Below are 14,279 nucleotides of genomic sequence, written 5' to 3' on the forward strand. Positions count from 1 at the left end.
TGAGCGGAACAGCTTGCCGTATTTATAACTCCTCTGTATACCGCGTCAAGGGTATCCAAACATGTCAAGGAAATTGCATCAATTAATTTATGCAAGTAAACTTCTTAAATTTCATGCTTCCCTTAAAAGCGAGGAGGAGCACTATAACGTTGAAAAATGACAATGTTTAGTCCTAATGGCGAGTATCGACTCTAACATGCCTGCATACCATTTGCATTTCTTCCCATTTAGTTGTGGAAGTTCTAATTCATAGCTGTGAATTCGTGGTGCGGATGTTCCGTCATTGAGTAATGCAAGTGATTTGTAGATCGTATGTGAAGTTGGCTATGCGCCCTGACTGACGTGTCCTACTTAGAACACGTGATTGCGAAGGTATACCCGATTGTTATTTATAGTAAATTCCATCTCAACTGCAGTACATCACTTACGTCTCCCGCCAGAGAAAGTTGATACATCTTAAATGCTTGAATATACAATCCAATCCTAATTGTTTCCGCTATTTATATATGCTAATCGTAACGTCCCTATTCGTATGAGAGAATGTGGCCGCATTCAGTGACAGATAAATGCTGAGTTGCCCGCAGTGTTGCTAAGGCCCCCACTGAGGATACTGCAAAATTTTGAACGGCTGCTCATAAATTATAATGCAGAGGAACAAAATGTAGCAATACAAACAAAACGTAAAAGCGCTTGGCACATGCGACAATGGAAGCAACTAAATTTTGGCCAAAGTGGCAAGAACAGGCAAAAAAGCACTTAACAGAAAGACGCACCCAGGTTTATACATTTATATGCGTTCCTCAGAAAGGAAGACTAGGTTGATGCGTTGTTTTGTTGGGAGTGTGAAAGAGAACAACTGAGGGAGGATAAAACGCTCTTTCAAGGGCAGTCGGGGAGCGAACATTAGACTTAGTTTGGGGTGGGGGACGGCCATTGTGCACAATTTGTGCACTATAGACGCGCTTGAACGCTGCTATATTACTTGTGCTTGAAAAGTTTATTCGAGGCGTAATTATAAAAGGAGAAGAAGGTATGAGCAATTTCTGTTTGGTACGAGACAACGTTCGGTGGCTTAATGTTGTCCGAGTTAAATCGGCTCGAAAAATGACACAAAAACGACCGGACATGTGTGGAGGAGTTGAGTTTTTAAATACAAAATAGAACTTGGTGCACAAATTTTTCGAATAACTGCTAGCCGGCGAATGCAATTTTTCAATTTTCTGTTGCCAGCTTTCTTTCAGTTTCGACATGGCGAATTCTCCTTCCTTGCTTATGTCCTGCCACTACCTATTATATCACTCAGACAGCAGTCAGTTTCTGGAGCAGAAAAAAAAAGAAACGAGTGGAGGTGCCGGGGTTCGAACCCGGGGCCTCTCACATGCGAAGCGAGCGCTCTACCACTGAGCTACACCCCCCGGACAACTTCGATGGCGCACAGAGGTGTCGTAAAGAGGGTTGCCTTATTCCACATTCGTGCTGTTAGTGCGTATGCGATCATGTTACATAGTATCATACAAAATATTTCAATCAAATAATATGAACTGGGTCATTTCCGAATGCGCCAAGCCTATACCGAAATTACCGTTCAGCAACCTTGGCTGCTTTTACGCCAGTAGCCGAACTCTGGATCAAGAAAGCAAGGTTTCTTGGCCCAGTAATACCCACCGCATGCACCAGCACTCTGGCAGTAAGAACCAGCTTGTTTTATTCGGCACCCAATGTGGCAGGCTGCTTTGTACTCCGACTATAAAGTACAACTACACAAAAATCAGGCCGTTCTTCAGTTACGAAGTACAGTTCCTCCCTTTTGTGGCGCACCTTGCAAACTGGCAAAGCTCTTCGCACTTCTTCAGGCTTATATTATCGTGATGCTTGTTTTTATGTCTTCTTTGCTGGACGTAAGACGTTTTTATGCATTCTGTGCTTCCTCAGTTTTGACAAAATTCATGTGTTGCTCTCGCTGAAGCGCAAACGCAAGAAATAAGAGTTCAGTAAAGTTAAATGATTCGCTTTGGCATTGTTCGCTGAAATGTGTCACCACAAATTTAGGAATCGTGCTGCATCCCGCTTGTGAACTGTGTAGGGGAAGCTGTTAAGACGTAGATGGGCTAGTTGATGAGCAGACTCAGTGCGTAAATGTTTCTGAATAATCCCGATTTTTCTGCCAATCTGTAGTTCGGCTTAGAACATGAAATATAATATAGCATTCAGGATGTCACATTTTAGAATCTCAGGGACGAGATGTTCCTGTGCTAGGTGCTGGAAATTTACAAATCCTCTTTTATAAGCAATTTTAAATTTTATTGAAGGCATTGTTTCGCACAAGATCTTAAGCAATCGCTAAAAAGCGCGAGTCGCTTAAAATGCACATAGTTATTATTTTCTGAATTTTCACATACGAAAGATGCACTAAGGCCTCTGGGCGTGATCGAACCTAGGGCTACTACTTATTTAGGATAATCCTGAATTTGCTACCCTGTGTTAAGAAGAAACAGCGAATCCCTGACACAACTGCTGCTTAAAACAAGTGCAAATAGGTTTGCCCTGAAGAATGGCACGAAGGAATGCTGATAGTTTGCATTTGGGGTGTCACTACAAATAATAGAAGACAAAAAAAACAGGCACCCACGAAATGAGAGGCCGCCGCGGTGGCTGAGTGGATATGGGGCTCGGCTGCTGGCCCGAAAGACGCGTGTTCGATCCCGGCCGCCGCGGTCGAATTTCGATGAAGGCGAAATTCTAGAAGACCGTGTGCTGTGCGATGTCAGTGCACGGTAAAGAACCCCAGGTGGTCGAAATTTCCGGAGCCCTTCACTACGGCGTCTCTCATAGCCTGAGTCGCTTTGGGGCGTTAAAGCCATATAAACCAAGCCAAACGAAATGAGAACAAAGGCAGAGCCACCATCGCTGCGCAAGTGTGAGCAGCTGCCTGGATTAAAATAAACTCTATGGTGTTTCACTTATGTCTTTAAATTAGAAATCTCCTGTTCGAATTGGTGCGCTCAGATGAGTGGGTAATCTGCTTTTCCTGGCATTGCTCGAATTTGCTTAGAATTTTTGGCCGTTTTCTAAAAGAAGCATAATATCTTTGTAAGAGGGTTTGTATACAGGAACACAAAATTTATTTTGTCATCTGCACAGTATTTTTGAGAGTTACTTGCTTGGATTTGTTTGTTCGTGCTTCTTAACAAACAAAACAACGCCAGGAAAGTAGACAAACACTAATACAGATAAAAACAAGAGAAATTAATGTCAACAGAAAGTTTATTTCGGAGCAAAATATCTAAATAGGCAAAAGGAACTGGTGGAACACGATAAATCGCTGGGCAGGTGCAGGAAACCACTGCATTCACGTCACAGGTGATCGGATTATCAAAATGGGACGCAAAAATGAAGTTATGCAGTGCCAAGTAGACCGACACCTCGCGCTTCAAAGTAATTTTTTTCTCTCGTAGCAAAATCAAACCAGGGGCGTTCCAGAAACTGCTAAATTTCGCAATATTTAATTCGCTAACCCCACTGCTGTATAAAATTTTCACTTTTGCATACTCCATACTCTTTTTTTATCCTCGCGGAATTGAGGTTCATGATTTGCCCTTTTCGTACCTTTGGTGAGCACTCCACTGTAAAAAATGTAGAGATGCAGAAAATTTTGCTTGCGTACACTAGAGCTCTTGTCCACTTTTTTTTTTATGAGAAACGCAATGCGAAGGACACTCGGAAAGTCAGTGGAACTTCGAATACACGATCGTACGAGCACAAACGTATTATCAACCTTGAGCGCCGCGGGTGCAGTGGCGAGTAAAAAAATTGCAAAAGTGACCGTTCAGCGTAGGTATAGCGTCGTAATAGCAGCTCGCTGCGCTTGCATTCACAAAAGCTTCAGTAATGAAAGTCCCAGTCTCTCCCAAAACCTCAGCCTGATGGGAGGGTCTGATAAAACCATCGCGTGAGAAGGAGTAAATTTAATAACGCGACAGCGTTAAAGGCCCCGTTACGCAGATAATCCGGTGCCGGCATTCCGGGCGAAAAATAACGGGCAAGGTGGTGCCTAGATAGCAACCTAGAATGGAGGTGGGCCACATAGGTCACGTGACCTTGCGGCCTCATCACAACATGCCCACCGTGACAGAAGATAGTTAAATTTAATTACTGGTCGCTCGGGAAGAGCAATCCGGCCCCCTAAGGTCCACCGCTGAAAGCACCTGCCATCGAAGGGCAGTGGCGCATCGCCTAATCTATGCACCACTGCGCCAGGAGGTGTATGAGGACTGCCATGGATCTATAAATGTAAAGTAGAGAATGAACTTCTGCATATGTAGGAATTAACTCACTACACTATCGCGTCATACCCTTAAGGCGGCGCTTAAGTGTTCCCTCCAATTTGTTTTCCTTTTTCTTCCTTCGCCACTGCACAAGCACAGACGGTGACAACTAGGGTTTCACTTCCAGCAGCAGGAATGAGACTACTGCATTGTTTTCGTATCGTTTCGAAAGAGCTCAAGCTATCTTACCCTTTCCCCGTTTCCGACCAGTGCTATCGGAAGATTAGTGGGACGTCACGCGAACGGGAGTGGCGGCACACTCATTAGGCCCCCGTGGGACAGTTCATGCGGCTCGACCGACTGCGAACAAATGTGTCATTTGCTAAGCAGACAGACGCCTGCGGCAACACAACTGCATCGTGCCTGTCAGGGTAAGGTGGCGATCTGAGGGATGAAAACAGGGCTTGGAGATGTGAAGTTACCCAAAGAGGAATGACCTGGAAATGGGACTAACGCACGTGCCAGCGAATAGTACACACCGTTCGGGAAACCAGTACCTGTAGGTACCTGGAGTGAGCAGTGTGCCTATTCCACCTCCCCAGAGCCTTCCTCGGTGTCCTCGCTTGGCTTTCCCAGAGAAACCCGATGCGCTTGTGAAAGGTGTATCTCATGAAAAATGTGTGCTTTACGGCATAAAAGAGTAGCCCTTAGTCGTGTAGCATGGTGGACCACGTGGTATGTTCTGAAAAAGGCGTGCTATATAAACAGACAAAAAGAGAGGACGATGAGCCCAGGGGCCTGTGCACCTTGTCCTCTCTTTCTATGTGCGTTGATACTACCGAAGGGCAACTTGACGATTGTTCCAAACAAAACCTGCGCCGTTCAGGCCCAGCAGAGTGTTCTGTCACGGCGAACACGCTGACTTATACGCTATTCTATTCTCCGTGACACATCTGGACGCTCTGTCGATAGTTGCACCGTTTTCTTATGTAGGTGATAACAAGCGCTGTTTGAAGGCGGGCTAATGTGAACGCCGTACACCTTATCAGTTCCGAGGCCTCCGAGTACATTGTGAAAATGTACGGTTTGACTCATGAAAAAGTTAATAAAGAGACCACCATATTAAACGGAAATGGGTATATAAGTGCTTAATGAGGGCAGTGCAGTAGAGCAAAGCAGTTGTAATAGAGGCACCCAAAATCGGCAAAAAATACACCCCAATTAACTGGATCATTTTCGCTTGTCCCTCAAATGGCCAAATTTCCCGCAAAAAGTAAGTGCAGAAAATTTTGAAAAATCCTTCTTATAAAAGTGCAATAGTCATTCAATTTCAATGTTGTAACGTTAATAGTGCTCGTTATGGGCAGCTATGTCGACTTTGAAGCCTAGAAAACGGCCATACAAACCAGGCTGACAGGAAGCACAACCTCTTCACATCCCTCCCGACAAAGCTGCATCCGGCGCTTGGTCAACCAGTGAGTCTATTTCGTATCGTAGCGTAAGCGTACACCCTCATCATGGCGACGCACGAGCGCATCATAACAATTGGGCGCAATCTGTTAAATTCAATTATCCTCACCTTTCCGGGCTTCCGGTTACAAGAAGTCGCGCAGGCGCAGTTGTTTTAACCCGCATCGAGCCCACATTTTGCGGACACACGCTATTCGTAAGGCTCACTCCACGGTTCGTCGACCGTACAGGGGTCCACACCAGAAATCCTCGGCCGCCGCACGTGGTGGTTAATGATGCGAGCTTTCCATTACGGAACTACTGTTTTGAAGAACAAAGAACAACTCACTTGTCATTAAGGTGGAAGAAACTGTGGTCTCTACATTTTCGTTTAAGAAAGAAGAATGGATTTTTGCAGAGTCGGGGAACTGTCTTCGTTGTCAACACTCGAAAGAATTAGGAAATGCATAAATCCGCGCCTGTTAACAAGTTCATCGCCTTCTGGGAGTCTGTTTGCCCTGAATGTAATTTTATCTGTCACTGGCATTCCATTGATGCGATGCCTTCACTGTTTCAGCGCATACTTTACAGCCTAACAGCTGGGCTCTCAAAGAGTTTGACGAAATGGTAGCTGTGAAGTGGCTTTTGTGCAGTGTAATACGAGTATGCTCTCTAAGTAAACCTTCGCTCTTACTTACTCTCGTGCTTTAGAGACAGAGAATGATTGTATAGGCTGAGATTGGATAGAAAAGAGGTAGTCTTATCTGCACTACTGTTGTATTTCGGGTATCCATGGAGTGCTTTAGTGTTAAACTTTCTCCAAGAAGGAGGTTACGGCGATGACACTTGCATATGTAACGGGACGGCGCACCGTTGCTTTTTGCCGACAGATGGAGCCTATTCTTCTGTTACAATAAAGGGTTGCTGATCAAGAAGAATTTCCTAATGGAGCCATGAAAAACGAAGGAAACAACACCAGGAAATAAAAGACTTTAAAGCGTTAGTGATGGCGTATATTTACATAAAAAAAAGATGTGATTTAACATATACCGTGTCGTGCGAAGTGTCTGCGCTGATCGAGGCTAGGTGGGAACTGCAATTATTCTGGTTTCTGAAGTAGGTCCTGTAGGAGCATTGGATTATGTTGCCTGCAAACGGGCTTTGTCTTTGTAATGACTACAAAGTTCAGAGTATGCGGAGGTATCCCTTAGCTGTCTGGATGTGTAGAATGAACCAGTATGCCTACCCAATCTACTCGAACTGATTTCAATTGCAATAGATTTATCTTGCAGCCAGTAAATGGGCCAGCAGCACTGCCGCGCATGGCCTCACCGAAGAGATGGCGCATTTTCTGTACGGCGTCAAACAGTACCCCTCTGAATCAGTGGACACCAGTCAGGCTTTAGTATGGAAACTTACAGCGCTCATAGATGAACATGGTGTGCTGTGCGCTTGCTTGCGTTTCAAGAGGTTCGAAAAACACCGCCTGGGCCTCGCGCTTGGTGTCTGGACATTGATCCTGCCTGTGCTGACTCTGACGATCTGCTTGGTAACGTACTATAATCAAAGAGCCACTCATGCTTAGCTGTTTTTGTCACTATTGTATCCTCCGCGATCCTGCTTCTAACACACGCATTTTACAGGAGAGCCCGCCCTTTCCAAGCACGTGGGTCGGGTAATGCGCCATGACCGCATTCTTGATGCCAGAATTCATAGCTGAGGAGCTAATTAATCTTGATTCGGCCTCCTTTCTGTTCAGGTGTTTTGTGCAGCGCTGGGACAAGCCACATTTCCTTTTCCGGCAGTCAGCTCTAATACACATTTCGCGACACGCAGCGCACTACCGAAATTCTGGACAAGCACATTTTTTCAGGAATAATTTTTTATGACCGCATTGTTTTCGCAGATTGTATGATTCCACCAGCACCATAACATACACTATATCCTCAGATCCCTTCTCGGGATGCTTGTAGTTTTCTCCCATTTATATTTAAAGAACCTACCCCACTGGTTTTCCGTGGTAGTCTTAACTACTAGATACGAGCGCAGGAGCAATTTTAAAAGCAAGATTTTGCTAAGCATTGGCGGGTTAGACGATTCCCATTCATATTTTCACAAGAGTATCTTACAATATTCCACAGTTGACTCACAATCATTGCCAATAACGCACGCCATCTATTCTTTATAGCAGCCTTTAATACTTAGTGAAAGCGCAGTACAAACTTGAAAAGCCAGATTTTGCTGCGCATCAGAAGATTAGTCAATGTCATCAGCGTATACGCAAAAGTACCTAACAATATTCCGCAGTTGCCTCGCAATTAAAAGTGATGTCTAAGAAAGATGCAGTTCCCTTAGTACAAGACTTTCAATAACTCTGTTACCCTTTTGCCTTCTAAACAAGATGGTGTGGACGAATGAATGAATGAAAAACTTTATTGTATAAGGGTTATTTCTCGCAGCGTAGGTGGAGCCCTCAGACCAGGGCCCCAGCGGCCTTTGCAGTCTTGCGAGCCCTGTCGATCAGCTTGAGCTGCTCTTCAGGCTTCGAGCTGGACAGCGCAGCCTCCCACTGCTCCGGTGTAGGTGTGTTGTTTATCCGCGCTGCCTGCATTTTCTGACAGGCCCATGTAACGTGGTAAAGCGTTGCGTGTTCACTGCATAGCGGGCATTTGTTTTCATAAGTGGATGGATAGATTTTGCTGAGTAAACTCAGATTGGGGTATGTATTAGTCTGTAGTTGTCTCCAGGCAACCGACTGCTGTTTACTAAGGTCTTTGTGGGGAGGCGGGTAGGTCCTCCGGAGGGCTCGTTGGTGTTCTAAGATGGCTCCATACCGTCTAGTGACTGCGTCCAGTTCCCCTTCGGTGCGCACCTCCCGGTTGGCGTATGCTCGGGCATTGGCGTCCGCACATTGGTTCCCTTTGACAGCCTCATGGCCTGGTGTCCACGTGATGAAGCATCTCGTAAAAGTGATTGTCCTCGCCTTGCGAGTGACGGCGCCCTGTTGGAGGTGGCTTCGGGTGCAACAATGTACCCCTACATAATAAGATACGTGCGCATTCTTATATTGTTAGAAACTAAAGTTTGCTAACGGGAATCTGAAGGAATGTACCTAATGCTGTGACACCGTCTACAACTCTGCACGAAACAGGTTCACTATAGCTTCTGTGCGCATCAGATCCTGCACGGACTTTCCTTCGCTGGCGGCGAGGTTGGGTAGCAGAACCCCTGGCTTTTTGTGCCCCGTCGTCACGGGGTTCACCCCGGCGGAAATCATCTCAATAGACTGCCTGGAGTCGCTCTCCCTGACACGTGCTGACTCACACGGGAGGGACGCAAGCTTTGTCCACTGCCCAATTGATTGCTTTGTATACATGTTTTTTGTGTTTTCCTTGACAAGGACTCTCAATTACGCAAAAGAAAACAGTTCACCGAAGTAAGCAGTGTATCCTCCCGGGTCGGCTTCTAAGTAATGGGGTGAGGCCCGCGTTCCACGCACCGACTGCTTTTCAGAACTTTCCCCTTTTGCCGCTATCTCCAGATACCAGGGGGCCCAAAGGGGAGGGTTATTCTCGGACATTTATTCACGCGAGGCGGAAGAGTAACACTTGAATGGCGAAAACAGCGTAAGCACTTAGCTACCAGTGCCATATACGTTTGTGATAACTTAAATGTTGCTTCATTAACGTAGGTGTATATTTTCCTCAATCTTTGCTTCGGGTTTTAAAAAGGCCCTCACTAAGCTTTGTAAAAAGGAAAACTTCGAGGTTCTTAGGAAGCATGGTTATCTTATTGGTGGACTGAGTCTTTAGTTTTTGCTCTTTCTTCGAACATTTGTGAGCCATAGTAAACTTCGGCTAATCTATACTGGCCAATCGTGCTCTCAGCAAACAAAAAAAATCATGACTGCTTAGATTTATATCGGTTCTGTGCAGGAAATACATCTAAGCGTTATCTTAGTGCTCAGTTTCAATGAAGCAGGCTGCTAATGCCAATCAACCGCGTTTATTTCCGGGTCCTACAGATGCGAAGCATTCAGTAAGTTTTCATATCAAGTGTATTGGCTCCCAAATTATTATCTCCGTGTGGGTTACTTTTGCCGGACATACAGTGTATTTTAATCGACGAACATATTGTCACTACCCAAGGAGAGCCATGCGGATTGACGCAGGGGAGAAACCAAGAATGAGTCCGGACCTTTTAATCCCAGAGCCAGGTCTAGCGCGAGCACGCCTGTCGATTCTTCTTCTTTTTCTTCTTCACCCCAGGTATATGGCGCCCCAACTACCGCTTCGTCTTCGTTTCGACTAAGCGCGGAGCCCGCGCTGTGCTATAGGCGCATAACAATATTGTACCCACCCGCTGTTAGAGAATCTACACGAGCCAATCTTAAAAAATAAACCAACGTAGCTTTCTATTACTGCACACTTCATGGATGACGTAACCGGCGGCAATAGACGGTTTATCTTTTAAGCGCAGGAAATAAAATTTTGCTGCGAATTTCATTTCATTTCAGTTATTGTGTCCTTATAGCGACCCGAAATCATTACATTTTGTCAAACATAATAGTGGTTTTATGCTGAGCACAGACTTCAGTAGCGCAGACCTGTTTCGAACGCAGAATTTTGCTTTTCTGCTGACAAAAAATATTTGGGAAGAAGATTCCCCGGAGTTCGCAGTGTCCGTTTTTGATGTCGTAAATGTAAAATATATCGCGACTAAAAACTAGTATTTATACCCTGGCCAAAAAGGTCGTTACTTAGATGAATCATGTGGGCGAAAATGTAGGCGCGCTTAGAAATACGCCATTTGGGTGATGACGGGCAGTTGGGCCTCTGGCGCTGTTATAAGAGCTGTTTCCTGTGTGAGCATTTGAGGTTAGGCCAAACGAAAGAGGTGCTTCCTCGTGGGAGCCTTCTTACTGGCACAAAGGTAGCACGTAACTGCCTTCAGTAGAGTGTTTACATGGGGTATAATGAGGCAGAGTATGATTATGTGTCCTCGCCCATTAATTTTTACTTCTCATTGGCTAAATATTACGCAGACACATTCGAAAGAAATGGCGGTACATATATTGGCCCATTCGATAGAGACCACGTCGGCACACTGATAAAATAGTAAGCATTTTGAGGAAGCTGATTGTGGCTACTCCAGATCGCAGTCGGTTGACGGCTATCGTACTCACACAAAGCCGAAAATCAAAATTATTACTCTCGTCGTTATCAGTGATTAAGCTTTTTGACTAGTGTGCTCATTAACAGCATCCATGTGATCGGCAATAGAAGCGCTTCAAGCGACGAACACCCCGTTGGATGATTCTAGATACAGCAAGCGTCTTCTGAATCTGGAATACAACGCGGCTGTCGCATGCGAGCAAGCAAGGGCTGCTCTTCAGCATTGTGTCGCCGCATTCATAAGCTGAAAGGCAACTAGTCGCATCGCCACGACCAAGGAAAGTAACAGGGAGAACACTACATTTAAGAAATGCGTTTATAACATGGTGGGGATGAATTTAGTAGGCACAGTTATTAGCATACATTGTGTGTTCAAACGAAACGGCCGCTAATTTTTAAGTTACGATTTCGGGTATAAATATTACCTCTGTGGTATAATATTGCCAGTGCTGAGGGACTACTCAAAACAGGTGAACTGGTTAAATCATTCTGAATATATAACTTTTCAAATATGTCAGGCTTTTGGATGCAGAGTTTTGTACCCGGCCGTAATGGCCATATTAGTCGCTTTGGCGCTGTTCCTGAACCATGGTGTAAGAATATATTCTTACAGCGTGGCGTCTACGCATCATAGCGATCCCGCCACAAAAGACGTGCGATTTCCTCATACGCACGACATTTGGCGAGCGCCAACCAGCGTCCAACACTGCACGTGGCGATAATTGCGTTTACGAAAAACTGTTATGGCCGTTTGAACTGCCGGATGAAAATCTCTAATTGCATTCCAGAGCCTAAGCATAATCGTTAAAAATTGAACGATTTCAATTTAGTTAACCAGATTACCCGTCGCGATAATTGCATTCACGAAAAACGGTTGTGACCGTTAGAAATGCCGGCTGAAAATATCTAATTGCTTTCCAGAGAAACCATAATCGTTAAAAAGTGAACGATTTCAAGCTAGTTAACCAGATTACCAGCTAACATGAGTCAGGTTTTTTCTTATATTGATGAACACTTGTATTTCTAAGCCGCAGAAGCCATCTGGAAAAGGTAAAGGCCTATTTTTATTAATTAGTCGCTGCATTTCCGGAAGCACCCGGTATACCCTGCCGTAGAATGCGCTATCTGGGTCCCTTAGAGTATTTCATGCCGGCAAATACTGCACTACCTCTGTGCTATGTTACTTATGCCATTGTTACCAATATCATATACCCCTAAACTTGCCTATAACTGTGTCTGCCTCGTCTTGCGAACCCGCGTATAAAACTTAAACACCTCATCCCACTCGCACGAATAGACAAAGCCATCAAATCTTATTAATGCGTAAGCATTACTTGCCTCATGCATGCTGTGTAACTCGGGTAAGCTCGGGTAAGTTCGGAGAAGAGCCGCGCAAACTGGAGCCAATGGGAGAAAGCTCGAGTAAGCTAGTGTAGTAACTCGGTTACGTAAGTTCCGTGGAGCGTAGCGCCAGCTGCGCGAGAAATTGCGTGGGAAGAGCCACATAGGTTTGCACAATCCCTACGTGTGGCTGTTCCAGGAACAGCCACCTCCGAGTGCAGAGGCGCGTCGTTTACCCGCTGCGCCACTACGCTGGTAGTGGTATGATGACTCTCCGCAGTCTACCAATGTTAAGTACAGAATGACCAATTCTGTATATATGGGCATTAAACCACGGAGCTCCGAATGATGTGCGATTTGGTAGCCAAAGTCACGGAAACACACATAATACCACAGGGATAATCAACCAAAACCGCACAAACAGAAACAGAAGTACTAGAGAATGATTTCGTATTCACAGCACGTAAAGACACTTATGTGCCTCTGGTAGTTTTTTGAATGCCATTTGGGATTGAAGCAAAATACAAATTTCAAAGATTATGACTAAAGAGGCACTACGATATCGCTAACACACGTTTCTTCACCGTATGCGGGTGATTCCTCTAACAGAGAGTGCGCGGTACTTAGAGAAATATTGGAGCTGGGATTTCTGCGGAGGCTTTGATAGACGTACTGTAATAATATCCTGCAAAGAATATGTGCTATGTTTTAGTGTGAGGCACAAGTTAGGCTAAAGAATGCCGCAAGCGCAGCTCCAGATTTTCCGGCGAGTAGCTGTTTGAATTTCATCGTGCGTTTGGAGGGGTTAGAAAGATATGAGGTGCAAACCCCTCCTTTCTGTTGAAACTGCTGTGCCAAGTGTGCTTTCGTTCGCATAGCAGTTCTGTGGGATGCATGCGAACGTTTGTACATTGTCCCCGCTTTAAAGTAAACCTAAATCACGTTTGCATTAAACAGTAAAGACCTCTACGTAGTGACCAGACTTATGTTATGGGTCAAAAGTTATTTTCGCGGTTCTAGCCCCGGAAAGGGTTCCTACAAGCACAGCAACAACGCTTTCATGGAAGCAAACACGTATTATTCGAGCGAGAGAATAACACGATTTATTGCCACCTTGAGCCCGGCTCACAAGAAAGCACGTGCACTTTCTGGTGTAAACTTAACGACCGAAACAAAGATTCACGCTGAAGGCGCTGCCACGCCCGGTTCTTAAGCCGAACGCCATAAAAGTAAAAAGAAAGGAGGTTAGTTTACGACTTTTCACCAAGTCAACAAGACAGAACAGCATCACCTGCATCGCATAGTGTAAAAGGCTTCGGCGAGCTGAAGCTCTGGAGGAAAAGAGAGATGCCGTGAACTGGGATACAAAACCGAAATTCTGGGAGCAAGTGGTCTTGAAGGTAATTAATTGCAACGGAAATGGCCAGGCGCGCGTCATTTTCTTCCGCGCAAATGTACCGACGCAGGAGTGCTTTTCCGTGTCGTTTGACGCCGTGCCAGCACGGAGGGCTTTTGCAAGTCATTTTAAGGGCCTGCCAGGAAGCAAATGATAATGAAAAAGGAAAGGACGATGGGTAAGCACCAGTAAACACTCGTGAAAAAGCTAGCGCAAACCCAAAGGAAGTGCGCCACCCCATCATGATTACTGCATGCTTGCTATTAAGCCTAACTTCAACAATACGGGCTCAACAGCTCTCAGAATTTTGCACCTTATCTTACTCAACATTTGACGCTACCCAGCATGCCTCCCTCATCCAAGTTATTGTGGCATATTACTGGTGTAAGCTTCAGGGTCTAGGTGAAATAGTACCAAGTTATCGTGCCAGGTGGACCGGCGTAAAACAGATGTTGGCATATTGTGAAAACAACTTAAGGTTATTTTTGCCGTGCGCCGTGCTTAGTCGCTCATGCCCTATTTGAGTTTTTTTAAAATATGGCTGGCTGTTTAGCATGGCTGAGCATGAAATATTCTGCGGAAACAGTTTTCTGCTGGTGCACACCACCGCTGTGTTGCAGAAAGCGCGACTAAGGTGTCCACTGACCTAGGGAG

General features: G+C 45.2%; 1 non-coding gene across 1 annotated transcript; it reads right to left on the reverse strand.

Annotated features, from left to right (window-relative positions):
* Positions 1-1,343: 1,343 nt before the first annotated feature.
* TRNAA-CGC (transfer RNA alanine (anticodon CGC)) lies at positions 1,344-1,415 on the reverse strand. Its single transcript has one exon. It is a non-coding gene; the product is annotated as a tRNA-Ala (tRNA).
* Between the last annotated feature and the right edge of the window lie 12,864 nt (positions 1,416-14,279).

The sequence above is a fragment of the Amblyomma americanum genome, chromosome 2 (assembly GCF_052857255.1).
Source record: "Amblyomma americanum isolate KBUSLIRL-KWMA chromosome 2, ASM5285725v1, whole genome shotgun sequence".
NCBI classification, from domain to species: domain Eukaryota; kingdom Metazoa; phylum Arthropoda; class Arachnida; order Ixodida; family Ixodidae; genus Amblyomma; species Amblyomma americanum.